General features: G+C 39.5%; 1 long non-coding RNA gene across 1 annotated transcript in view; it reads left to right on the top strand.

Annotated features, from left to right (window-relative positions):
• The window catches only part of LOC143673550 (uncharacterized), a 237,028-nt gene extending 222,336 nt beyond the window's left edge, over positions 1–14,692 (top strand). The window contains exon 6 of the long non-coding RNA XR_013170441.1: positions 14,631–14,692. This is a non-coding gene — a long non-coding RNA (uncharacterized LOC143673550). The remainder of the gene's footprint in view (positions 1–14,630) is intronic.
• Positions 14,693–27,887: the final 13,195 nt, after the last annotated feature.

Below are 27,887 nucleotides of genomic sequence, written 5' to 3' on the forward strand. Positions count from 1 at the left end.
TCATGTGTATAAATTGTACAATTAGTTCCATTGACTGGAAAAAATATAAAATGATGAAGAGCTACCATGGATGCAATAATACTCTTTAATTTGTTTGTAATTCATTAATTATATCAGTATCTCTGAAAGTTCGTGAAATAATAGGGTATTTATGCAGTTGGGAGCATTGTTAGGTAGGCATATGAAAGGATAGAGTCTACGATATCACTGAATCTCTCAGGATTATCTGCTGATAAACTAGGAACCACTGATAGGATAAAGGTAAAGGAATTCAGGATGCACTTAAAAGGGTAAATATCTATTTTTTTTAACTTGCTTCAAGTATTTTAATTAAGGGGACTTTTATTAGATAATCCTGGAGAACAAAGTAGTAGGATGCCTTGAGCATCTTTTCTTTCTTGTACTGCTTTTCTTCTTAGTCTACTTTGTATATTATACAATCCCTACTTTTTTAATGATCTTCCCCTTATAATTTCATTCATTTATATGTATATACAAGCATCTAGACATTCCATACTTTAGTACATAATATCTTATTCATTATAGGTTTTTCTCATCAACTGAGTTGAAAGTTCTTTGTGGTTTAAAACAGTACCTGGGTGGGCCACGATGGCTCAGCAGGCAGAGTTCTCACCTGCCATGCCAGAGACCTGGGTTTGATTCCCAGTGCCCGCCCTAAGCCAAAAAAAAACCAAAAACAATACTGTACCTTTTATTTCTTTTACCTCCCTAGCCCCTTTTCGTACAGTGTGGGAATAAATGATAGTTGATAGGCAATTTGACTTTTTAATGTTTTCAAAGATCTTATGGAGTTTTAGACCAAAACACAATTCTAGGTTGGAATCAAGGGACGGGCGTGGGGAAAAAACAAAGAGAGGGTTTATTCATGAATTGTGGCTGAGCTTTGGGATGTGGGAAAGAGCAAGACCAACTGATGGGTGTGGGGCATTCGTCCCCATGGCCTGCAGTCAGCACAGTGACTCTGCCCTCCATGCTGTCAGCTGCCAAATTAGTCTCCCTCCAGTAATGATCCCCAAGTTAGCTTTAGTTAAGGAACTGAAAGGAGCTGCAGGTAACTCTGGCCATTAACTGCCTTTCGTTGTGGCTCTGTGAGCTTTGCAAGCTTTTCCTCGGCCCAGAATGTGATGGCAGCCATCTAAGGGCCTGCTGTGAGGCAGATTGCAGTGAGACAAATTTGTGTGAGGCAGGTTCTCATTTGGAAGCCCTTGCCAGAGCCAAGAAGCTTAAGCTTTAAGTTTTAATTAAAGACAAACTGAACCATTTTTGGAAAAAGTTGGGGCACTTCTGGCTGGGAAGGCAGCCATGTACTCTGCGTAACTGAGGTTATCATGGGCTCTTCTCCATCTGCATAGTGGGATGCTAAGGGCAATAAGACTACTGAGAATTATGAAATGAGATATTGTTCTAGTTCCCAGAGAAATTGCATGCCTCAAAATGGACAAAGGCAAAGGAGGAACATAGGCAAATGCATGTACATTTCTCTTAAAGTTATAGGCAACACAAAAAATAAAGAGAGAAGAGAGAAAAGATACTACAGAAAATAAATATTACCTAAAGATGCGAGTTAGAATTTATTAAAATAAAGTAAGATCATTTGAAAGGTCTTATCTGCCCAGGCTATCAATTTCCTGAAATTACCACTTAAAATTTGGTTTCAGCTGCTCCTATGGTATTTATATTATGCTGATACTTGTAGCTAAGATGCCCATAACACCTGGGTGCCAGGTACTTTATTAGTGTCCATGTCCTTATCCAAAACCTTGAGAACTTTTGCCCCCAGACAATCTGTTGGACTGACAGCAACTTATAAACATATCAGAAACAATATGAAATTTATACATAAAGAAAAACAAATCAAACATGATATCCAAATCATACTCCCTTGAATTTTCATGTCTTCCAACCCTTTCTCAATGTTTCTGGGCAAAAGTTCTTTTCAGAGTGGGTACTTAAAAATAATCATAAACACCACTTCTTTCTTACCTTCTATATTCTGTGACTCGTGGCTTTTAGTCCACCAGAATGACTGACCTAACTTCCCTCTGTTGACGGGGCTGTTTTCTAGGCTTGAATGTTTTCCCAGCTAGAGTCATCTTCACTCATAAACATTCTTAGGTCTTTCTGGGCAACGAATGAATTCATAGAAGTGATATGGTTGGTGACCACAGTTTTGTGCATAGATTTTTTTTGAAAAACACAAATTTAGGAACTCCTCTCCTGTAAGTCATCCTATCCAGTGAAAAATTCAGTCGCCTTTAAATGCCAAAGGCTGAATCCAAGTGGGGACCTTATATCTCCTGGAAGACTGACACAGACATCTGTAGTCTCTTCTTTCTTACTTTAGTCTCCAAGAAGGTCTTCATTATAGGTCTTATATGCAGATAGAATAGCAGGGTCTTTCCAGACTCAGTGGGCTTTCCAGATGTCAATTGAAGATGGACCATCTTTTCTCCAGAACTATTTCCTCATGGCAAGGCACTACAATATTCCACTTGTGTGAGCACACAAATACACTAATGTAGTGTGATGGTGGCTGGCTAGTTGTTCAACAAACTGTTTCTATTTTCCCTCTCTCTCACAACTATACTAAACTTTCCATCTTCCCTGCAGTGAGGTGCAGTCATGGGACTATATTTTTACCAATGGAATATGGGGAAAAGTAATATCTTCCACTTATGAAATTCCATTCTCTTTCCCCATTAACCAGAAGTATTAACTTGTTCAGCTGCTGGAATGCAAATCACCAGAAATGGAACTGCTTTTATAAAGGGAATTTAATAAGTTACAAGTTTACAGTTCTAGTGCTGAGAAAATGTCCAAACCAAGGCACCAAGAGGTTATCTTCACTCAAGAGAGGCTGATGTTGTCTGGAACACCTCTGTCAGCTGGGAAGGCAAGTAGTTGTTATCTGCTGGTGCCTTGCTCCTGGGGCATGTTGCTGGTGTCTGCTGGTCTTTGTTCCCAGTTTCATTGCTTCCAGCTTCTGATGCTAGCAGTTTCCTCTCTGAGTGTCTGTAGACCTTCACTTAGCTCCTCTGGGACACAGCTTTGACTGCTGGCTTGCTTAGCATCTCATGGGAAGGCATATGGCGATGTCTGCTGGGACCTGCATCTCCAAACATAGGGACCTTGTATTGTCTCTGTCAGCTCTGAAGCAACTGTTCTCCAAATGTCTGCATCTGCTCTGAGGTTTCTGAAAAATGTTCCCCCCTTTAAAGGACTCCAGTAAACTAATCAAGACCCATCAGGAATGGGTGGGGTCACATCTCCATCTAATCAAAAAGTAACACCACAATTGGGTATGTCGCATCTCCATGGAGATACTCTAAGCAAAAGTTTCCACCCTACAGTATTGAATCAGGATTAAAAGAAATGACTGTCCTCACAAAATTGGGTCAGATGAAACATGGCTTTTCTGGGGTACATAATAGTTTCAAACCAATGCACCAGATGAATGGTGAGATCTCCAAGGATTTACCAGGAAGAAAACCCAGATTACTTCCAAGATCCTTCCATCCTGGGTCCTTGAGTCACTATTTGAAGGATTTCCTGACCAGAAACATCAGGTTGGACTACTTTTTCAAGATACTTTAAGTTTGGTTTTATCTGTTAGCAGAGCCCACCCTGGGTAATACTTTGATTCTCTGAATATGAGGTCCTTATCAGTAGAATAAAGTAACACTTTCTATGGTGGTTTTAAAGAGTAGAGGTAGATATAAAAAGCATCTGGTTCAGTGCATGGTGACTGACAGGGTTAAAAAAATGGAAACAGTTATAAAATTGCAGAATTAAATCCCTCAGGATTGTCCTGGTGGTTTTGGTCTCCCTCCTCGTTCAGGTACAGGCATGTCATGTTAGTGAGATGGGACTTGAAGGCCAGAACTTATCTTTGATTATGTACATGAAGAATGAAGACCAAGCCACACATGCCTCTAAGTCTCTGCCCCACTGTACTTCCTACTTTCCCCTGCTAAGATAGAGAGAAGGAGACAATGAAACATGAATTTTATGAAAACTTTTGGGTCAGACTCTCAGTACAGTCAACTCCCTTTGGAGGGAAGAATCTGAGCACTCAGTCCTATAAATGAGTCCAAGAAAAGCATGCTGGATTGGGTTTTTGAGAGTTACAGCATCTCAATACCACTTTTTAGCCTTCAGCAGCTAAAGGCCAGCAAGGTATAGGGATAGGAATACATATGAGATAAAAGGCACCGGGGACTCATTTGTGTAACTGTGTATCTCATTAGGCTTCAGTGGATTGGGCAGGCTATCTCAGGTTCCCAAGGCCATGGTGTTACCAGGGTCTTATCACCAGGTTAATCCTCCTAAAACACTTATGCAGTCTATATCCAGTGTCAGGTCTATGGTAGACTTTCAATAAATACTAACTCAATGGATGAATGAATAAAAAATTGTATAATTACTGTGAATCATGGTACAGAACACCCACCAGTTCTCCCCAGGAGGATGGAGGATGGAGGAGACCGAGCTCAGAATGATTAACTGCAATGACATTGTACAACCAGCTCTACATGCTCTTTGATAATGAATAGGTAAACAGCAGAGTTGAATCAATCCAAATTATAGAAAATAAGTTATTTTAAAATTTAGGCACTTATATTCAGGCAGGACTCCTTCCAAGCAGCCTGGACATATAGGTTTCTACTTTATTTGAAATATTTTCAAAGAAAATTCAATGATCTCCCTTAATAAATGACTCTAATACCTGGCCAACTTATCTGATTACCTACTTTCCCTTGAAGCTATTCCTCCTTGTACTGTCCTTTGTGGTAATATCAACCAGCTAATAACCACTGTCTACACATCTAAAGACCTTTTGAGGTAAATTATAGAAGACAATTCCCAATTTCAAAGAATTTATAACCTACCAAAGGAAAAGAACCACGGTATTAAACATGCTTGACTAAGAGATTGATATTTGGAGTAATGCAATTTAGATGACTTTTTACATATGGCAGCAGACTATGGGTATTGTTAAGGGTTCTTTCTTTGTCAGGAGCTATTGTAAATTCCCTGGTTCTTATAGGAGAGAGGATCACAACACGTGTCCTAATAACTGGAAAGTATAAGAAATGGGTACATAACAAGGTCTAATTTTTGAAAGAGAAAAAATTTCTATCTTATTTAAGTCACTGTTATTTGTTTTCTATAATAGCAGCTAAAACTAAAATTGAACTAATTCATTTAAATATATTTGAAATATATTATATATATATAAATACCCATATATTTACATATTAATATATATGTAAAATATGAATTCAAGTGAAGGGAGAAATGACTCAAACCAGGGAATGTGCATGTGTAAAGGTGTCTAGCACAACATTTTGCACATAGCTAATATCCAGAATGATTAAGCTTCTCTTCCCTTTTTAGTTTGTCTTGATACAGACTTACTTTTACTTTTTTTTGTATGCTGTATGGTGGGAGTCACATGTCATTCTTTTTCCATGTGAGTATCCTATTATTACAGTATCATTTGTTGAATTTTTGTTTGTTTGCTTTGCTTTTTGTTTGTTTTGGGGAAATGAATGGGCCAGGAATCGAACCCATGAATGGTTTGCAAAAGTCCTACCACTGAACTACACATGCACCCCCCCAACTTACTTTTAAAGCAATGGCTGTTTCCAGAGCTTACTTGCATTTGGGTTAGTGGAGTTGCTGGGTTCATTTCTAACCCTGCAGCCTTAAATTGCTAGTTGTAGTAGTAAAGTCAGGAATTCTAAGACCTTTAAGTCCCTCATTAGACTTACAGCAGGGACAGTAGGTAGTCACACGCCAGGCACAGGGAACCAAGCCGAGAACCAGAGGTCAATTCTTCAAGAGAAAAGCTGATCAGTCCCATAGACCTGAACCAAGTAGCTGATGATGGCGACTAAATTGAAAAAGAGAACAAAGAAGTCAAACCAATGTTATAACAAAACTTTGACAGAAGGGCCTGTTCGTATCAAAGTTCAGAAGGTACGAGTGGACAGCGGGGATGCCAACATCGTCAAAATCTCTATAGTTAACAGGCGACCTTAGAACCCCAGAGGTCTGGTGCCAGCTACAAAGCCTTGATCTAAGCAAGACTGAGTTTGATATTGAATTTACTTTTTACTTTGGCAGGAAACTTTGCTAAGTTTCAAGTTTGGTGAGGATGAAAGTTGGGCTAACTTGGGGTAAGTGGAAACACATCGCTAAGAGGGAAATACTGAAACAAAACAGCAACAGGCTGGCAACTCTCCCGACCCAGTCAGAACTGACATCCAGTCTTCCCATGTTCATTAGTTTCAATCTTCCTTCTTTTAGATAAAATCTAATAAGGGATTTGAGTTTTCCATCTTTTCCCTTTACTAGACCTCTGATGGAGCTATTAATGAGTGTGAAATAGCCGCAGGGCAGGCAACCTTAGAGATGGTGAGATGAAGCAGATGGCAAGACTAATCTACAAACTGGACAGGTCATTAAGAATCCACTCATCATACTATTAAACATTCAAGAGGTAGTTTTTCTGCACATTAACTTGACAGAATAACCTAAGTCACAGACTTTCTGGGGCTCAGTTTCAGTATCTGTAGAATGTGGAGCCTGGATTAGCTCAGTTGATATTGAAACTGCTCTGAGGAGTCCTAGGATTTTTTTGGGGGTGGGGGTGGGGGTGGTGCATGGTCCAGGAATCGAACCCGGGTCTTCCACATGAAAGGCGAGCATTCTACCACTGAACCACCCATGCACCCCCTAGGATTTTTTTTTTTATTAATTAAAAAAAATTAACAAACAAAACATTTAGAAATCATTCCATTCTACATATATAATCACTAATTTTTAATATCATCACATAGTTGCATATTCATCACTTCTTAGTACATTTGCATCGATTTAGAAAAAGAAATAAAAAGACAATGGAAAAAGAAATAAAATGATAATAGAGAAAAAAAAAAAACTACATACCATACCCCTTACCCCTCACTTTCATTTACCATTATTTCAAACTGAATTTATTTTAACATTTGTTCCCCCTATTATTTATTTTTATTCCATATGTTCTACTCTTCTGTTGATATAGTAGCTAAAAGGAGCATCAGACATAAGGTTTTCACATTCACAGAGTCTCATTGTGAAAGCTATATCATTGTTCAATCATCATCAAGAAACATGGCTACTGGAACACAGCACTACATTTTCAGGCAATTCCCTCCAGCCTCTCCACTACATCTTGAACAACAAGGTGATATCTACTTAATGCGCAAGAATAACCTCCAGGATAACCTCTCGACTCTGTTTGGAATCTCTCAGCCATTGACACTTTGTCTCATTTTACTCTTCCCCCTTTTGGTCGAGAAGATTCTCTCAGTCTCTTGATGTTAATTCTCAGCTCATTCTAGGGTTTTTCTCAGTCCTTTGATGCTGAGTCTCAGCTCATTCCAGGGTCTTTGTCCCATGTTGCCAGGAAGGTCCACACCCCTGGGAGTCATGTCCCACGAAGAGAGGGGGAGGGTGGTGAGACTGCTCGTCATGTTGGCTGGAGAGAGAGGCCACATCTGAGCAACAAAAGAGGCTCTCTTGGGGGTGACTCTTTGGCCTAAATTTTAAGTAGACTTGACCTATCCTTTGTGGGGTTAAGTTTCATGTGAACAAACCCCAAGACTGGGGGCTCAGCCTATAGCTTTGGTTGTCCACACTGCTTGTGAGAATATCAAGAATTCAACTTGGGGAAGTTGAATTTCTCCCCACTGTCACCATTCCCCGAAGGGGGCTTGCAAATACTTTTCCGGTCACTGATCAAATCATTCTCGGATTCATCAGGGGATCATTCTGGACAAATCAACAAAATCTCAAGTGCTACCTGAGATTCCAAGTATTTATGACATTCATAGGATTTTAAGATGGGCCTTCAGGCTCACTCCAAGGAACAAGAAGGCTCAGGCCTGGCCTCACCCCTAGTCACGGTGCATTGATCTGTTTTATGCAGTGACACTGCAGTCAGATTCCTCTTGCAGCAGGGGGTAGGGTGGGGTGAGGTGGAGGGATGGGAGGCTGAGGAAGAGGAGGAACACCTGCTAAAACAGTTTGTAATTCACTAGGCAAGAACTAAAGGCCATCCTTGACTCTCACAAGCTGTGATTCTACATTGAACAAGGTTTCATCTCTTGTCAAGTGTTCTTTTCTATTCAGGTGATCCTGATATAGTTAAGGAAGGAGAAAATAGATTTCAGCCCATTGAAAGTCAATACCATATCTTATAGCCAATGTCCATCATAAAGACACACCTTTGCTATCTGAATTCCTACCTTTGAAGTAGACAGGATATAAATACATAATGAGTCAACAGCAGGAAAACAAATGTTTCTTTAAATTATGCAAAAATGGATCATGTTTATGTTTTTCATTGGTAACTGAATGTCAAGGCTGTAATTTAGAATGGGCTAAAGTGAAATGGTAGTGGGAGGTTCACCTGATTATGAGACAGCAGATATTTCAGCACAAACTTGAATTTTGGAAAAAAAAATAAGGAAAGACAGTGGAGGTGCCCACGCTCTGCTCTACCCCCACTCCCTTGTCCCCCATATTTTGGCATCTGGAAGGGTTGGTTGCTTTGAGCATAGTCAAAAACACTGGACTCTGGTACCTGTTTGTGCATAGAAAGTATTTATATACAAAGAAAAGGCTTGTATTTAAATCTTATGCTTCTTTCATTCATTCGTTTTACAAACATTTATCTAGCACCTACTTATTGTATGTAGTTAGCATGACTAATATGCAATCCCTTTCATTCTAGAAGTACCCAGCAAGATAAAATGTTTTGGATTATAAAAATTATACACACTCACTTAAAAAATCACAGCATTGAAAACAATAAAGAATATTCACCTACTTCTAATTCTGCCTTTCAGAGAGTAATACTTTAATATGTGGATATCCTTCTAGATTGTTATATCTATCTGTTAAAACATATCTATATATTATAAAAATGATATTCTACTGCATATTGCTCCTTTTTAATATAATTTTTCATGTAAGGGGTAAATGACAGGTACTACCAATGCAACTGAGCTCAGTGGAGTCAATTTTGTAGAGATGCCAAAGTTAAAATGGCAGCCAAAGTGATACTGACCAAAGCCAAACTGAGCTGACACAATGAAGAGGAGGGTGGCAGAGGGCAGAGGCCCAGTCTTAAGGTAGAAGCAAGTGGTGATGTTAGGACTATGGAGAACCCAGTCTTGACCTGCCTCCACATCCCCACTTGTCCCTTTTAAAACTGCTGTATTTTTGTGCTACAACCTGATGTTTTGACATACTGTGATTATTTTCATCTTTTGGGCAGTGTACAGGTTCACTCCTTTAAGTCAAAAGCTGCAGATTAGTGACCCATAGGCTGGATCTTGCTCTGAGGCAGTTTCATTGGCCTGGGAAATTTATTAAGGAAAAAAAAAAAAGACCTAGTATTTATAAATTAAGAGATTCCAGATTTTAAAAAAAACCTGGGTTGCTGACTGTTAAAGTTTGCTGAAGCTGCTGCAATGCACTATACCAGAAATGGGCTGGCCTGTAACAGTGGGGATTTATTAGTTTACAAGCTTACAGTTCTGAGGCTGTGAAAAGGTCCAAATCAAGGCCTCAATTGGCGATCCTGGACTCCTGTCACATGATAAGGCACATGGCGCCATCTGCCAGCCCTTCTGTCCCAGGTTCCTCTACCTTCAGCTTCTAGCTGCTCTGTCTGTGGCTTTCTTTCTGAGCGTCTACATGGGTCCTTCTCTCTTAGCGTCTAGTCTTTCCCTCTAGTTCATCCTCTTAAAAAGGACTCCAGTAAGAGGATCAAGACCCACCTGGGGCATGCCTCAGCTGAAATGATCTCATCAAAAGGTCCCACCCCCCAATGAGTCTACAGAATGGATTAGTTTTTAAGAACATTGATCTTCTGGGGTACATACAGCTTCAAACCATCGCACTGACTTTTCCTGAAAAAAATCAGGAGATAGAGCACCTTGGAAGCAGCAACCTTGCATTCCTTCAGGGCAACAATTGCCTGAAACCTTAGGGCAAAGATTCTCAAACTTAATTGCACATTAAAATAACCTGGGAGCTTTTAAAAGCCCTGATGCTCAGGTTACACCCCAAGGTAATTGAATCCAAATGTCTGGCAGTAGGAGTCAGGTATTAGCAATTTTTAAAGATCCCCAGGTGACTGCAATGTTCAGCAAAGTCTGGGGCCCTTGAATTCACTGCTCTCTGCCTGGGAGATGTCTTCTTTCCTCTCAAAAAGCCACGAGACATGAAGGCTCACTTCCTACAGTTTGTCACATGCCACTTTCCAAGTGAGACCTCCCTTGACCACCTTATCTGCAGAATCCCCTCCCCTGGTATCCCTAAACCCTGCCTTGCTTACTTAATTCCTTAGCACTTGTCATCATTTAACTTTTTATTTCACTTATTCATTTGTTTGTTGTGTGTGTCTCATCAATTAAATATTAAACACCAAGAGAGCAAAGATTTTAATCTGTTTGTTCACTGCTGTATTTCCAGCATTTAGAACACTGCTTCGTACACAGCAGGCACCCATAAGTATATTTGTCGCTTTAAGCATTGGATGATGCTGAGAAGCAGTTGCTTTGTTTATGTGGGGTGTGTGCTCTTCGTTTTGCCACAATCCCCATCTACCCACTTCACTCCTCTAAGTTATTGGCCTGACTGCTTTATGAATCTGTGACCCTGTATTTAATTATTCCTCTTAATTTCAAACAGAAGTTAATGTCATAGGAGCTATTCAGGTAAGCTCACTGTTGGTTTAAGATGAGATACTAGAATGCTGATGAGAAACACATGGGTAAATAACGACTTTCACAGTCATGATGTATTTGAGTGTTTATTTCTGTGTTACAAAGATGAATCCTGATATTATCACTCTGATCTCAGCTCAGCTTGGTACTCAACTTAGAACAAATGTGGTGTAATCCCTTTAATACATTTTTCTTTTCTCAGCAAGGGTCTGAGCAAGTTGGGCTGCAGCAGAGCCCTGATCAAAAGTGGCAAACGTCATTATCCTTGGCAGATTACCAGGAGTTCTGCAATTAAGAGCAACATGAATAAAACTATTTTATGGACTTTAACATAAATGTGGCTTGATGAAGGGAAAACATATTCATCTTGCCACAAATTAACTAATGTTAGGACTCTTCACGTTGAATACATTTCTAAGGTTACTGAAAACTGCTGTGGAAAGAAAAGCAAATGGAAACAAGAAATAAACTGTCACCTTGCAGGCTCCACTTCTATGAGTTCATTATCAAACAATATTTATTCAGTACCCCCACCACCCCGCACAGAGCCCTTGTTGAGTGCTCAGGGGTGTAAGTAAAGAAAAAGTGAGAATATTTGTCTCTCAGCACTTGCATAACACAGGGAATGCATCCATGTGGAGATTATGTGAACAAAAACTGGATTAAATTATGAAGAAAATAAAATAACCATTCACTGTTCACATGCAGATTATGAAATACATAAGGAATATTGTATAAAGTATTTTGAGTTTTGAAATTCTGATCCCCTTTTGCATGTGTGGCATGGGTCAATACACAGAAATAAGAATAAAATATTTACATTAACATGGCAAATCTGGCAGTATGGGGAAGGGGGCTCTAATTTATTGTCACTATCTGATGCCAAATAACTCTACAAATCTGTTTTTATATGTGCAATATATTACTTTAGTTAAGGGTAAATAAACACACACTTGTGTGTACTAGTTGCTTGTCTATTTGCTCCCTTGACTGCGCCTTCCCAAATCTATATTGCAGGCAGCTGGTCCCTGAAAACTAAATTTACCAGGTTCCCTCTACAACTAGCTTCCACGTAGATTCAGAAGGAGACCATGACAGGCACTGGGAAGCTGGAAGAAGGAGAGTGCCCAGGATATTTCTTCCTCCCTCTCTGTACTTTGAGTGGCTCCCTCAGTAGCACTTTAAATTCCTCTCTAGTTCTAGCACCAAATGGGAAGCCAATTCCTTCAGAAGGTAACTGCCCATCAAAATCTAATTCTGAATAGGCACACTAGACCCTTTCACCTCATTCCTTCTGCCCTAGGAATGAATGACTTTCTGCTATTGTTAATATTTGGTTGTTCATCCAAGACTTCTGTGACCAGTTCCTTGGTTTAAATTCCCTCTACTGATCTATTGAACTTTGACTTTCTTTTTCCTCCTGAGTGACTCTAGTTGACCTACATATACTGAATTTGTATATGTTTATTGTGAAGTTGACCTGGTACCAGCAAAATTGGCATACATTGGTGATGGATATCTGCTTTTTCTACCTCTTTATGAAGAAGTAGAGAAATGCTAAACTAGAAGGTAGGATTCAAGATGGTAGTGATAAGTGAGTGCTATAAACTACCTACCAGCTGTCTTATAAAACTGTAACTGTATGCTTAGACATACATCTAGAAGTTGATTCTCTACGTTTTGTTTTGAAAAAGATGAGTCATTCTAAACCTCTCCCTAGTCTTCAAACTTCCCCCACTATCTTAATGGTCTTTAAGTTCTGTTTTATCTCCCAAATGTTTCTTGAATCTGCCCCTTTCTCTATTTCCTTTGACACTCCTTGGTTCAGGTATATTCACTTGTACTTCTTGTCTCCCTAAAGTAATCTCTTCAATCTGTCCTCCCCAAGGCTGCCAGGGAGTACTTTCCAAAACGTAACTCTGCTCACAAAAGTCCCCAGTGAAGCCCAATTTCCATATAATAAAGTTTAAATTCTTTTAAATGTCATATAAGGCCCTTCAAGATTTGGCCCCTACTTAACTCTTTTATCTTCATTTCTCTCTTCTCCTTTCTCTATTTTCCATCACTTCTGCTGTCCTGAACAAACTGCAGTTACTTAAATAAGCCATGCTATTTCTGCATTTGCATGAATGAACTGCCCTGCATTTTTTCTTGACCTTGAGTAAAACCTTTCTCATCCTTCAAAGTTTGTTTGCCTATCAACTCTTCTAGGAAGTCTTTTCTGGCCTCCTCAAGCAGGATGAAAACACTCTTTGGACTTCTATGTTAACTTACTTTTTAACTCTCTTATCGCTCTTCCTCATTACTGTTGTTATTGGTTTGGATATGTTTCTCCCTAACATAACCCCAGTCTCTAATTCATCATCCTATTTTCAACCTTGGAAATAGGAATTGAGTGCATCATTGGTATATTTTTATTAATGGACTGAATAACAGTGTTGACACATATGAACGCACCCCAGAGCTTCTCCGAGACTCCCTTAGGGAGGGGAGGGAAATTCTCCAGGCTGTAGGTTCAGTTATTTCCCCTGCTTGCCTCTCTATGCCACACTGGGGGCTCAATTTTGAGCCTACTCTAGGTCACCCTCCTCTACCTACCCACTCTCCCATCTGCTCTATTTCTAAAAGTTCAAAAAGATGTAGGGATATAACTGCTATGACATAGTTCCAGGAAGAGAGTCACCTGTGTGTGTTGCTCTATAATTTCCTTACTCTGTGTTTATATCTATGTCTTATATAACCAAATGCTTTACACATAGAAAACACTCAACAATTGTTGACCCCATATCTGGCCACACTAGATCATAGAGTGTTCTCAAAGGAGCCAAGGAGTTTTAAGCCTCCAATCCTTTACCTCCATGTTGTTCTTTCCCCCATTCTCTATCTATTCATCAATCAGAGCTGAAATCAAATGTCATCACTTCTGTGAATGTTTTTCTGATCTGTCAAAAAGAATAAACAGCTTTTTATTTCCCCTCTATAGCTTGCTGTCAGTATCATATCTCTATCTGGCATTTCTTTGGTCTGGTTTATTAATATTAGCTGGAATTTTTTTTAAATGTCTGTCTCTTCTTTTTGTGATTTCTTGAGCTCCAGGTACCTGTACTACATATCTTCCTAGAACTTGGCATGCTGGTTGGCACATAGAATATACCTAAAAATTTTCTATAGAACTAAATTTACTTTAAATAAATGAATTAATCAAATAATTCACATGCTTGGATCATTTTTGAAAAAGGAAATATTTTAGATTTGTCAAGAAAATGAGAAGTTGGCAGCACTCTCACCAAATTTGTGAGGTGGCAAAACTTCTGTTTGGCACCTTCAAACTTCTGTCTCCACTGCTTCTCTGCTGTTCACTCTCAGCTTCATATGACAGCGTTGGTCTCAATTTCTCACGACCTTGCTAAGGTACCTAATAATAAAAGCACAATTCGTATTTCTCCCAAGAACAAGTGAATTTTAATAGCAAGCTCTTGAAGTACCTTTAGCAAAGAAGGAACCAAAGGGACAAATACTGCTGGAACTTCAAACCCCTTGATGACTCCTAAGGAAGAGATAGAGTATCAGGGGTGAGTTTCCAGAGTGTCTCTCAAAGCACTAAATACCAGCAGCTACTGTATTGCTTCTTTAGTGAAATGAGTGTATTTGGACTTGAGTGTGACTAAAGCAAAGATCTCTAAAAACAAAAGTTAAGGAGATCATGCAATGGTTGCTTATATTTCGATCTCTGCCAAAAATTGTAGTGCTTTTCTCCCTGGTATAAACTAATCCTTAGAATAATTTGAGCATTTAAAAATAGACTCCCTTTTTTTTTTAATCCAGCAAAACTGATGGAGAAATGAATGGAAACCAGGATGCACCATCAACATGGAGAAATCTGTCAGGTGAGCATTATTAGTTTCTCCCTGACTTTGGTCCATTACCCAGCTGCTTTGCTAGTCTCCCAGAGGTGCACTAAAACTGAAAGCATGAGCAAGGAATTGCTGGTATCTATCAGGCAGGGGCAACTTTAGATGTAAAAGAGGTACAATCAAAGAAGTAAAATACATGCAGCTTTCACCAGATATTTTTCTTCCAGGCAGGGAATATAACAGAAACCTCATCTCATTAACCTTTCCAGCATTTTTTTTTTTTTTGGTGTTTTTAAATTGCTACGTGTGTCAGATTGTATTAGTGCCCTTATTGAACAATTAGTGCTGTAGAATCAGTTCTTTAGTACTCACCTTAGAAAACAGCTATTGGCCAAGTCAAGGCTCAGAGAAGACTGTGGAAAGCAGATAGAGAAAGTGGATGAACTAAGCAGGGGAGAGGTTCAATTATTCTGCTTGTATGGGTTGTCAGATAAGATTAAATCCCCTGATCTTTTATGTTCAGCAAGCAGTTTCTTCTTAGATGCTTGCTTTGTAGTTGTCTCATCAGATTTTTCTTTGTATTCAATGTATACAAATCAGACAGATCAGATAGAACCTTTGCAACTCTATTACTCCACTCATCATCTGATCTAGGGAATATAACGAAGAAATAAAAATTCACCTTGGGATTATCCAATCCACTGATAATGCATCTACCTTCTGCACCCCACGTCTCCTTTATAGGCTTGCTAGGCTTTGTTATCACAGGTGACCTGAAGAAAAGATTGGACACAGATAGTGTCACTCCCTCCCATAATAATTTTATTTTTTGTGAGGATAAAAGTCCTTAAGGGAGAAATGAACCTATTAGAGTAAGATTCAGGCAGCAGAAAGGAAGAAGAGTGAAGTAGACACTGGAAGGGGCCACATCATCAATGGCCAACTCTGCCAGCGAGTGAGACAGTCCAGCTGCTAACACTGGATCTACCAAAATACAAATTTAGAAAGTCATTGCAACCTACAAACCACAATGCGCATAACACCAAAATCATTTGCCTTGACATTGGTGTCATTGTCAGCAAACCTCAGGTCTCTGGTTCTTTTGATGTGTTTGTAGCCAAAGCTTGGAGAGGAAAAGCACTCCCACAGGTCTGCTAGTAATGTAAGAGAGAAATTAGCAAGTGATTATTCACACTGTTAAAGAAAAACAAAAGAATATAAACTCTTATCCCATGCAACTAGAACATGGAATCCAGCATCTCTGAAGGTGAGACAAAAGTTTATTCACCATTGGACAGCTTGGATAAAATTTAGTTTTCATGATCTATGTTTTCCGTAACAGAGGACATAAAATTCTTCTAAGTGCAATCCAAGAAGTTCTTGCTAATTTCCTGAAATATCTTATTAAAGAATATTAAATATATTCATATCAATAACTAGAATTTTGGGGCTTCATCAATAATGTTTTTTTTTAATCTCTCAGTGAGTTATAATGTCAAGGTAGGAGTAGGCATCCATCTAATGTTATGCCTACTCACCAGTTCACAAGAGTTTTTAAATGGTCAAAGTTGAGAAAAAGTGATGGCTTACAAATTCAATTTTAGTCTTATACCTGAGTCCAGCAGTGTCTCTCTTTCTCAGAAAAAAAAAAAAAAAAATTTAGATGTTTTCTGTCATCTGAATTCTTGTGCTTGAAGTCTGACTGGTTTATGAGTGAAAAACATTGACTAATGCGCATGTGAGAAAGTGGCATTAAATTGTTACCTCGCAAACCACAGCAGAGCTGAAAGAGGCACACTTAATGCCTCCAACAGCTGCATGGGAGCAACACGTGATAGAGGGTGAAAAAGAAGCACAAATAAATTCAGTCAAAAAAATAAAAGAGAAAAAGACAATGTTAGACATTCTAGGCTGCATTGATTCTGAAATATGTCCTTTGGATACTTGAAGACAAGGAGTTAAACATACTTCTCACACAGGCTGCAGAGGTCATACTACATGCTTTTATAGCAGGCATTAGCAGAGCAGGTTTGCAATGGAGGAGCATTTGTGGGTTTGTAATACAGCTGACGGGAGCAGGCAACAGACACACACTTAATGAGTCAACTCCATGTAAAGCATGCGCAGTGAGAACTGAACTTCAAATGACTGAAGACAAGTAGAGTGAGAATTTTAAATTTTAATCAGCAGATCATATCTGATATGACTGTGGAGGAGTATTGGACATGGAAGTGGAGAAATATGCAGTGTCCATATACACACAATTATACGATATATGATGAATTCTTATGTAAGTGTTAAGTACTGTGTTCCAGAATTGGAGACTGAAACATTTATCCGAAAACAGAAATTGGGTTCTGTATGTTTCTTATAAGCGTAGAGAACACTCTTACATGGGATCAGCCCCCTGGCGACAGGGATTGCTGACAGATGCCTGGTCAGCAGAATGGACACTGCTGCCCCGTGTAACCCTCCTACTCTGGTAGATGTGAAAAGGGGGCTGAGAGGGCGACATGGACACCCTGTTGGGGAGGGAAAGGGAAGAGCAATATTAAGGAGGAGAAGATATTCCTTCCCTTGTTGGAGGGTGGGGGGAAGGAAGTGTCTAAGGAAGGCCCCAGGAGAGTCACTCATACATGTTGGGGGAGACTGATGTTTATCCAGCAGCCCGCAGGACTGCTTAGCCCCTGGAGCTTTCTTATTGTCCATCTTCGCTCAGAACAAGGAAAGAGAAGTGGGAGAGATGGTGCGGGGCGGGATGTATATGGAGAGGGGAGCAGGATCAACTCTCTCAAATTCCAGATACTCAAGAGGCAGAGAAAGAGGTGCATGGGTGGTTCAGTGGTAGAATGCTTACCTGCCATGGGTTCAATTCCCGGGCCAAGCATGCACGTGCACACACACACACATACACACACACACACACACACACACACAGAAGAGGCAGAGAAGAAGGAATTCTCTACAGCTTGTAGGTTCCAGGTTTGGAAAGCTGACAAAGGGGCATGTTGTGGGAAAACAACATAGGTGGGGCAAAGAGGTGTACCGAACAGAGGAATGAGCCATGATGCTGCCAGTTAGGGCTTCGCTAGGTGATGTGGGCAGGTTCCTCACAGGCTGGCCAATCAGAGACAATTGCTACCCCACCACAGACAGTGTGGCAGATAGTAAATCAAAGTTTACTTTTCAGCGGACTTAACAAATACAGATATTTTTCTCCATGGCTGCAGGCCTTGGTTCCGTGTCTCAATAGTTCTGAAATTCTCTCATCCTCTCTCTCAGCACTGCAGGGGGACTTTCCCAGTCCCAGGCATCCGTTCCACCTTTGAGGGAGGAAGAACCCTGGGGAGGGGAGAGAACAGCTCAAGCCCGTTAGTTTTTTTAGGACAATAATATTTCCTCAGAAACCCTATAAAAAACTTCTGTTTATATCTTTTTAGCCAGAATTGTGTTACCTGGATACTTGAGCTGCAAGGGAGGCAGGGAAATTAAGTATTTAGTTTCTTCAGCCTTTACTTTTTAAGAATAGCCATCCAATAGCATCTGACACGAATAGTCATGTTAAAGGAGACCCTGCCTCCCAACTCCCTCCTTCTCCATCTCTGTCCCAAGCAGTGCATGCGCAGGAGGGAGGGGTGGGGGGGGAGGAGCAGCATAGCACCTCACCCACCCCTCACAATCCCAGATGCATGCAGTTCACTTCTGCTGATTACAGGGAAGCAGAAGGGGAAGGGAGCAGGAAAGAAGGAGAAAGATCTTTAAACTGAATATGAGGTAAAATTATTAAAATGAACAAGACCGAGCCCTAAAGTTCTAAATTAGACTGTTATACTAATTGACACAAACAAACAAAAATAGAATTAGATAAGAGGTTGTAAAAGAGGCTTTGGCAAATGGCCCCACATTGTCTATTGCCTCTCGCCCTCCATCTTTTTTTACTAGTGAGAGTGTCCACAGGCTCCTTTTTGTACATGTGTACTTAATAAATTTCTTACCTGCTTGTTCTAAAAGAAAAAGAGGCTTTAACTGACTACAGTTAGTAGCAGTCATTAGTGAAATAAAATCATTTCATTCCTCTGTACCTAGCACATTTAGACTCTTCACTAAATTAGTTATTCTGTAGTTAACTGAGTTAAATAGAATACCTCAGTAGGTAGATTAAGGCTTTCTTAGCTAAACTTCTTTCATTTTATAAAAGTCTGAGTTTAAAGGATCCCTTAAGGAGACATACCTTCACAACTGATTTTGTAAAGTCCTCAAATGTGTTGCTAAATAATCAAGTACATGTTTTAGAGTGTTGAGTTTGAACAGGGCCTAGTTCTACCTGGGAATATTATGTACATTATTTGTGATGGATTAATAATGACCAATTTTTCTGTTTCCTCAAAGTAACTTTGGGAAACTTGTCTTACTCCAAACAAAAGCATAACAACATATTATTAACTGCATTGTACCCAATCATTTCTAACTGCTATCCTAACACATCTTTGCATATTCTTCCCCTAATAAGTTAGATATCCTTATTCAGGTCTCTACTAGCGAGGGTTCTCTAGAGAAACGGAATCAGCAGGAGATATCTGTAAATATAAAATTTATAAAAGTGTCTCACGTAACTGTGGGGATGTGGAGTCCAAGATCTTAGGGCAGGCCACAGCTGGCAGCTCCAGTGAAGGTTCTCAATGAACTCTCAGGAGAGGTTGGCTGTCTGAAGCAGAAAGAGTGATTGTCTCTTCTGAGTCCTTTTTAAAAGGCTTTCGATGATTAGATTAAGCATCACTATTGCAGAAGACAGTCCCCTTAGCTGATTACAAATGCAATCAACTGTGGATGCTACCAAATGTGGTCATGATTTAAGTCCATGAAATGTCCTCATGGCAACAGATGGGCCAGCACTTGTCTGACCAGACCACTGGGCACCACCACCTGGCCACATTGATGCATGAACCTGACCATGACAGCCAACCCCTTGTCAACTTGGCAGCTATACACATCACCTTAAACCATTCTTAATCTCTAAATAGAAAACAACAACAGACACATTTTTGCATTGGATAAGAGGAAATGCATTAAATCTCTCCAGTAAAGGGTACAAGTCCTTGGGTAATATTCACTCTTAAACTTGATACCTTACAACTTACATACTAAAACATGAACAAAACAACTTAAGTCATATGATAAAGAAGACAAAATAAAGAGGAAAACAAATAATTTGATGTATGTATAAATACATAGATACTAACTACAAAGCAAGGAAGAAATATTCATACCATTATAGTTCTTGTTTCTATAACTGATCGCATGGTCTTAGTTCATATTTATCACTACCTTCTTCCACTACCCATTCTATTCCCTTCATCCTCAGCAAGCATTTCAGCTGGCCATGGTTCTTTGTCTGGTGGGGTGACCCAAACCTTCATTCCTGAAGTTCCAGAGCCATTGGTAGTCCTGACTAGATTGGGTTGTTGCAGTTTTCCATTGATTGTAATCACAGGGCATGATAGTACAAATAATGCCCTAGGGGATCTTCTATATTCCAGGAAAATTCTTCTTTACCTTCATTATGTAGTTGCAGTCCTATTTCCCCCTGATGGTCAGGATCAATCACCCCAGCTAGCAAAATAATCCTTTTCTTGGTTTGTTGATCCAGAGGCATGAGTAGCTCAAAGTGACCAGGTGGCAGTCTTAGATTCCAGTTCAATCAAATCATTGCTGTTTCTCCTGATGGAAGCACACCACTTTTGGAACTAAAACCTGTAGAACATCAGAGCTCAAGGTCACAAGGACAGGAAGCAAACATTTTCCTAGTGGATTGCTAGAGGTAATAGTGAGTGGGGCCACTACCATTTCCACCCCTACGTTCCTGGACTAAGTATAGTGCTGGGAGAAACAGCACCATGCAGTGGATGCTGATTCAGAGCCTACACAGCCTCCTGGAGAACATAACCCCAGCCCTGCAAGGAATTGCCACCTAGTTGACACCGTAATTGAGTTTTCGAAAGGCCATTCCACTGCTCTATCAATCCAGTTGCCTGTGGATGATGGGGAACATGGTAAGACCAGAGAATTCCATGAGCATGTGCCCATTCCCATGCTTCATATGCTGTGAAGTGGGTTCCTTGATCAGAAGCAATGCTGTGTGGAATACAATGATGATGGATAAGGCATTCTGTAAGTTCGCAGATGGTGGTTTTGGCAGAAGCATTGCATGTAGGGACAGCAAACCCATATCTAGAGTATGTATCTATTCCAGTTAGAACAAGTCACCTCCCCTTCCATGATGGAAATGGTCCAATGTAATCAACCTGTCACCATGTAGCCAGCTGATCACTTCAGGGAATGGTGCCATATCGGGGGCTGAGTATGGGTCTCTGCTGCTGGAAGATTGGGCACTCACAGTGGCTGAAGTGAGTGGAAGTCCATGTTGCTGAGCCCATGCATAACCTCCATCTCTATCACCATGACCACTTTGTTTATGAGCCCATTGGGCAATGACAGGAGTTTCTGTGGAAAGAGGCTGACTGGTATCCACAGAATGGGTCATCTTATCCACTTGATTGTTAAAACTGTCCTCTGCTGAAGTTACTCTCTGGTGCACATTCACATGGGACACAAAGATCTCCATGTTTTTAGCCCACTCAGAAATGTCTATTCACATACCTCTTCCTCAGACCTCTTTGTCACCAATTTTCCAATTATGATCTTTCTAAGACCCTGACCATCCAGCCAAACCATTAGCAACACCCATGAGTCAGTATACAAACACACCTCAGGACAGTTCTCCTTTCAAATAAAATGAACAACCAGGTGCACTCCTCAAAGTTCCACCCACTGGGAGGCTTTCCCCTAACCACTGTCCTTCAGGGACATCTGGAAAGGGCTTATAGGGCTGCAGCTGTCCACCTTTGGGTGGTACTTGAATATCATGCAGAACCATCTGTAAACCCGGCCCGGGTTTTTCTTCCTCTGCCTTTCCATAGTCGTCATTATCAATCCGTATGTCACCATCCCACTTTTCAGGGTCCCACTTCTTTCCAATCAATGCCCTCACTTTAACTGCAGACACCATGCAAGGTTGAGATTTCAGTTTATGTTGTAAAGTTGCTATCCTAAGGATGAGACTCAGTCTGATTTTCAGAGATATCAAGTCCATGGCTGCAGGAAATAAGATTTTTCTTCAGGGCACTTATAGAGACTTTTACATCTGTCATATGGTGTAAAAGCTTCTCATTTGAAGCCTTCAGTTCGTCCCTTTCCCTCATCAATGTATACAACATATCTAACAACAACCAGCCAACATTTCCATACCTTCTAATTCTACAAAACTCTGTAAAGGTGCCAAAAAATATTATCCTCCAGAGCCTGGCTTCATATAAGCAAAGCATAAGCAGAATCCAATGGTGATATTTTCACTATCTTCTTTGCCAGCTCTCCCCATGGATTGGCAGTGTCATTTTGATTATGGGAAACAGAGTCTTTAGTGTCTTTGATTACAGTCAGAGTAGAAAATCAATTGTAAAAACCCATTTTTAAGATTCTGCTTCTTCAGAACCACTCCCAGTAACAGCTGTATTAGCTATAGTTCTCTAGAGAAACAGAATCATCAGGAGATATCTGTAAATATAAAACTTATAAAATTGTTTCATGTAACTGTGGGGATGTAGAGTCCAAGGTCTGTAGGGCAGGCCACAAGCTGGCCGCTCCAGTGAAGGTCCTCAATGAAGTCTTAGGAGAGGCTGGCTGGTTGAAGCAGGAAGAGTGCTTGTCTCTTCTGAGTCCTTCTTTGAAGTCTTCCAGTGATTAGATTAAGCATTACTTATTGCAGAAGACACTCCCCTTAGCTGATTACAAATGCAACCAGCTGTGAATGCCACCAACATGGTCATGATTGAAGTCCATGAAATGTCCCCATAGCAACAGACAGGCCAGCACTTGCCTGATCAGACACCACCTGGACAAGTTGACACATGAACTTGACCATAACTAGGTCTAAAATCAAACTCAAGCAGAAGTCTTTTTCCAACTACTAAATCTACTCCAGTTAATAAAGGGAAGACTTTAGTGCATTGTGCTTATCATTTCATCCACAGAAACTCTAGACACTTCAAATACCCTAAAGAAGAAATAAACAGATTTGATCTAGTATAGTTTGAATTTCTGATATTCAACTCCACAAACATTTATGGAGTTTCAGCCACATACAGTCACTGTGCTATGGCCAAGGAAGACACAAATGGAAGAAGATATCCTGCCCTTGAGAAATTTAAAATGTATCTTGTGGATATACTAGTAGCAGCATAAGCCAATATCTGTAATGCATTATGATAATTTCCATGACAAAAATATTTATAAATTGCTAGGGAACACAATTGAGCGAATACCTACATAAAATTTATTGTTCATTTCTGAAGAGAAAAATAAATTAAATGAGTTGGTTAAGGACTCAAAGTCAATGAAATTCTTCCCTGTGTTTGAGAAAGCAGCACATCGTTCTAGGAAGAAGGTAGAAGACTATTTCTCACCCAACTCAAGAAAAGATTCAAGACCGAAGTGCTGGCTGCCTCTGCAGCTACCTATAGAGAAATCTTCCTATACTGCATCAGGTATGGCAGAAGGAAACAGCTGGAAGTCGAGGGGCAAATAGCAGCAGCCCCTGTGTGATAAAAGGAATTGCCAAGTACAGTAGGTATATCCCTGCTCCCAGCAGTATCACTTTTTGGGTTGTTATGTGCTAGGTCTTAAAATGGTAAATATAGTTATCATTTATTGAGTGCCCATGTGTCATTTATATAAGTCTGGCATTATGAAGAAAATGTAAATATATTGTTTTGAAATATCCTACCAGTTCTACTATAAAATAGATACTAAAATCTCCATTTCTCTATGGAATAGAGAGATAAAGATAATTATCTATAAATGGAGGATTCAGGAGTTAAAACTAGTTTGTTTGACCTTATCTCCTCTACTCTTTTCATTAGGCCAAGAAGACTTGACACATTATTGATGCTTCAATTTAAGACCAAAGGAAAACATTCCTCTCTATGCCTCTTTTTGGCCATCCATTAGAAATTTATATAAAATGCCACCACCACTCCGGTAGGGTAGATATGGACCTCCTGGGACAGGGGTTAGCATCAGTGTTAGAGTTCAAGAACTGTTCTAGATTAGCAAATACTCTTCTTCCCATCTCTGCCAATTGATTTTTCCCTTCTCATTTCTGCTTTTGGTTTTGCTGTTCAATATTGTCTGTATCTCCATTCTGATGAGAAACACAGCTGGTTTTGGCTGTCACAGATTCAAAGAAACTTCCTCAAAAATTTTAACTATATGCAAACAATCAGAAAAGAGAACAGAAAGAATGTTTAAAGGGAAGATAGCATCTTACAATACAGGATTTGATTTGTCTTGCATTTTTTGTAAGCCAATGAAGAATGGAAAAGGAACTGGAATTGTCATTGTGGTTCTTGCCATATGGTTCTTCTGAACAGAAATATCCCCGGGGAACGATTGAGTAAGAAAAGTGACTGTTCACGTCTTGTGTTTTCCAGTACCTAGCATGTCTTCAGGTCCTCACTCCTACTAAACAACCTCAACCAGGTCTTTTCTACTCTCTGAACCTTAGTTTCCTCATGTATAATGTGAAAGACTAGTTCTTGTTCTCATATAAACTTTTTACATTTGTATACCACATAATTACTATTTTTCAAGTGCAGTGATTCTGTTTTCTCTAAATACATGCTTCTTAGAACTTATATGCACCCTGGAGAATTAAAGTGTGATGCTAATGGGAAAATGAAGCCACAGGATATACATGACTTTTTTTAATGCAGATCAATTTATGTAGATCAATTTAACTCAACGAATTGGGGGGGGGGAGAAAGCAAATTTTAAAATAGCTTCATTGTAAAAAATTGACATACAATAAACTGCACATTCAAGTGTAAAATTTGAGATGTTTTGACATATATGCATGCCTGTGAAATTATTACCACAGGGTTTTGAACTATCAATTTTCCCAGAAGTATCCTCCTGCCCCTTTGGAATCTCTGCTTCCCTCCTCTACATCTCTCATCTCGAAGCAACCACTGAGCTGCTTTATATCTCTACAGATGAATCTGTATTTCCTAGAATTTTATGTAAGTAGAGTCATACAGTATACACTTTTTATACTCCTTTTTATCTAGCTTCTTGCATTTAGCAGAATGATTTTGAGGTTCAGCCATACTGTTGCATGTATCACTACATCTTTCTTTTTCATTGCTGCATAGCATTCCATTGTATGCATATACTACTATGTATTCGTCTATTCACCTATTTATGTTGTTTCCAGGGCTTGGGTTTTTCCATACCTAGGTCCAGGTGATGTCAGCCTCCTCTAGCAGTGAAGCTGCTGGTTTTCATAGATTTCTTGGTTATGGTAGAACTGTCATGCTTAAGGAACTGGGAGGAGAGGATGGTTGGTGTGATGGTTAGATTCAGGCAACAACTTGGCCATGTGATGGTACCCAGTTGTCTGTTCAGGCAAGCACTGGCCTAACCATCACTGCAAGGATATTTTGTGGCTGGTTGATAAAGCAGAAGTCTCCTTTATTAAATCACCAGTCAGTTCACTGCAGCTGTGGCTGATTACTTCACCTATCAACTAACAGCATGTCTTCCACAAACGATATAATCCAGTGAGCCTCTCCTGTGGAGTGTGTCAAGATCCTTTATTGGAGTTGCCAACCTTGCAGCCTGCCCTATGGGCTGGGGACTCTTGTATTCCCACAGTTGTGTGAGACACCTTTATAAATCTTGTATTTACAGATATCTCCTGTTGATTCTATTTTTCTAGAGAACCCTGACTAATACAGTTAGAACTGAGAGACTCTCCAGATTTAAACATCACTGACTCCCAGTCCTCACCTAAGATTTGGTATTTTTGTTTTTGTTTTTTTAATAGCTACATCTTAATCTGTCATATGTCTGAAGTTCTGTAATGGTTATATTTGACAATTTTTGTCTAGTTTTATCATTGCTTTTTGGGGGAGAGAATTTGTAGATTATTCACTCTACCACTCCAGCAATCTTCTAGTTTTAATTTTGGTATAATTTTTCTGACAAATTACATGAAGAGCAGGACAGTCCCTTCTTTTCAGAAACTTCCCATGTAATATGGGAAATAGAATCTTTATGTCTGTATCACCAAAATACAAGACAACCCCAAAGCCACTGTACACATAAACAACTAGAGTTTCATAGGTATTCAAAGGAGAGAAGTATCATCCCTTCTGGAAGGTATTAGGAAAAGCACCAATAGAGGGGATAGCATTTGAACTGAATTTTAAAGAGCTGATAGGACTTCAAAAGATGTTGAAAAAGTGAGCTGTGCAGTTGAATGAGTGATTATACTGTTTTAGAATCTTGATTGAGAAAACAAATATCATACTATGGTTTAGCTTAACAGAAGGAATTTATTGGCTCACTGTTACAGAGGTTAGAAGGCTTGCTTCCTCCCAGGTTTGGTATCCTCTGGTTGGCCGGCAATCTCTTGAGATCCTTGGTTTCTGTCACATGGCAATGCATGTGGCAATGTTTCTTCCTTTCTCCTCCAGCTTCCAATGGACTTCTGGCTTCTGGCTGCTCCTTGTGGCTTCTCTCTTCATCTAACTTTCACTCTGCTTATGGAGGATGCCAGTAATCTAGATTGAAGGCCACCCTGATTCAGTCAGGCCGTACTTAACAGAGGTAATAACTTGAAGAGATCTTATTTCCAATAGGTCCATATCCATGAGAATTTGGATCAAATCAAGAACATGTCTAAACTGGGTACACAATTCCGTCCATATCATATGCAGACCTGGGTTTTCTTTCTTTTTTTTTTTTCCTTCTGTTTTTAAATTTTAGAAGTAGTACATGAATACATTTTCATTGTAAAAATATTCAAATAATACAGTTTATAATGTCAAAACATCACTATTTCCCTCCCCTACCTCCCCTCTCTCCTTCAGAGCAAGTCATTTCTTTCCCCATCACTATTTCTAGGCCTTTTTCTATGTATCATTTGTAAAAATGAATTTCTAGAAACAAGGAATGAAAAAATATATATTTCTAGGGCTGGGTGGACACCAACACAGATGAATATTTGTCTTAAGTAGAGGCACCTGGATAATATCACCAGCAGTAGCAAATAGTTTACTACCCAAGTAAACCTCATAAGCTGCTAAATAGCTATGGACTTCAGTTTATTTATTAGTTTACGCTGGTCAGGGTATGCTGTGGTTATAAGTAATCTCCTGTAATACCAAAGGTTTAACCCAGTAAGAGGTACTCATACGAAGTCCAATGCTCTTCTAGGATGCTTTCCTCTAGCGAAGGAGTCTTCCCTTCCAGCTACATAGATGGGGAAGAAAGAAAGAGTAGATGATTGTTCAAGGTGCTCTATGGTTAGACCTGGAAGTGATATGCATAATTTCTGCTTACATTCCACAAAGTCAGAATTCAAGGCCAAATAGATTCAAGTACCAATAGTCTTGAATAATAGTACCAATTAGTCATCCTTCTGCTCAAGAAGAATATAAACTGGATTAGTGAATTGATAGCATTATCTGTGTCACAATTTCCTTCTCAGTGAGGTGTATGGTCAACTAGATGATCATTAAAGCCTTCCCAATTCTATACTTTTGTAAATTTTAGATTCATTTAGAGATTCTGACCTTACTTTGACATTCAAGAGGATTGAGTATTTTTAACTATAGCAAATTGTGTTCAGTTTTTCATCGTTGTCATTATGTTGCACATTTTATCAAGTAAAGAGACTATCCAAATCATTTTTTCCTTTTTAAATTCCTTTCAAATATTCAGAAGGTAGTGGGAAATTATACAAACAGAAGGAAATCCATTAATTAACTTCCAGACAATGTAATATGATGGAAAAATCAAAGTTTCTGAATTTAAGCCCCTCCTCTGCTACTTAATAACTGAATGGTTTTAGAAAAATCATATACCATTTAGCCTCTCCAAATCTCCACTTTTTCCCTATTAAATGGAAATAATAATTATGACCTACTCACTGGGATGTTTTGAGGGTCAAATGACAGAGTACCATGTGAAGCTGTTTTGTAAACTATGAAAACCTATACAATTAAAAAAAAAAAAACCAAGAAGGCAGAAAGAGCACCAAAAGGCATGCAAGCTAGAGACAGCAAAGGGCTAGAACCATAGCATCCATGGTAAACAGGCATACAGAAGG

The sequence above is a fragment of the Tamandua tetradactyla genome, chromosome 2 (genome assembly GCF_023851605.1).
Source record: "Tamandua tetradactyla isolate mTamTet1 chromosome 2, mTamTet1.pri, whole genome shotgun sequence".
NCBI classification, from domain to species: domain Eukaryota; kingdom Metazoa; phylum Chordata; class Mammalia; order Pilosa; family Myrmecophagidae; genus Tamandua; species Tamandua tetradactyla.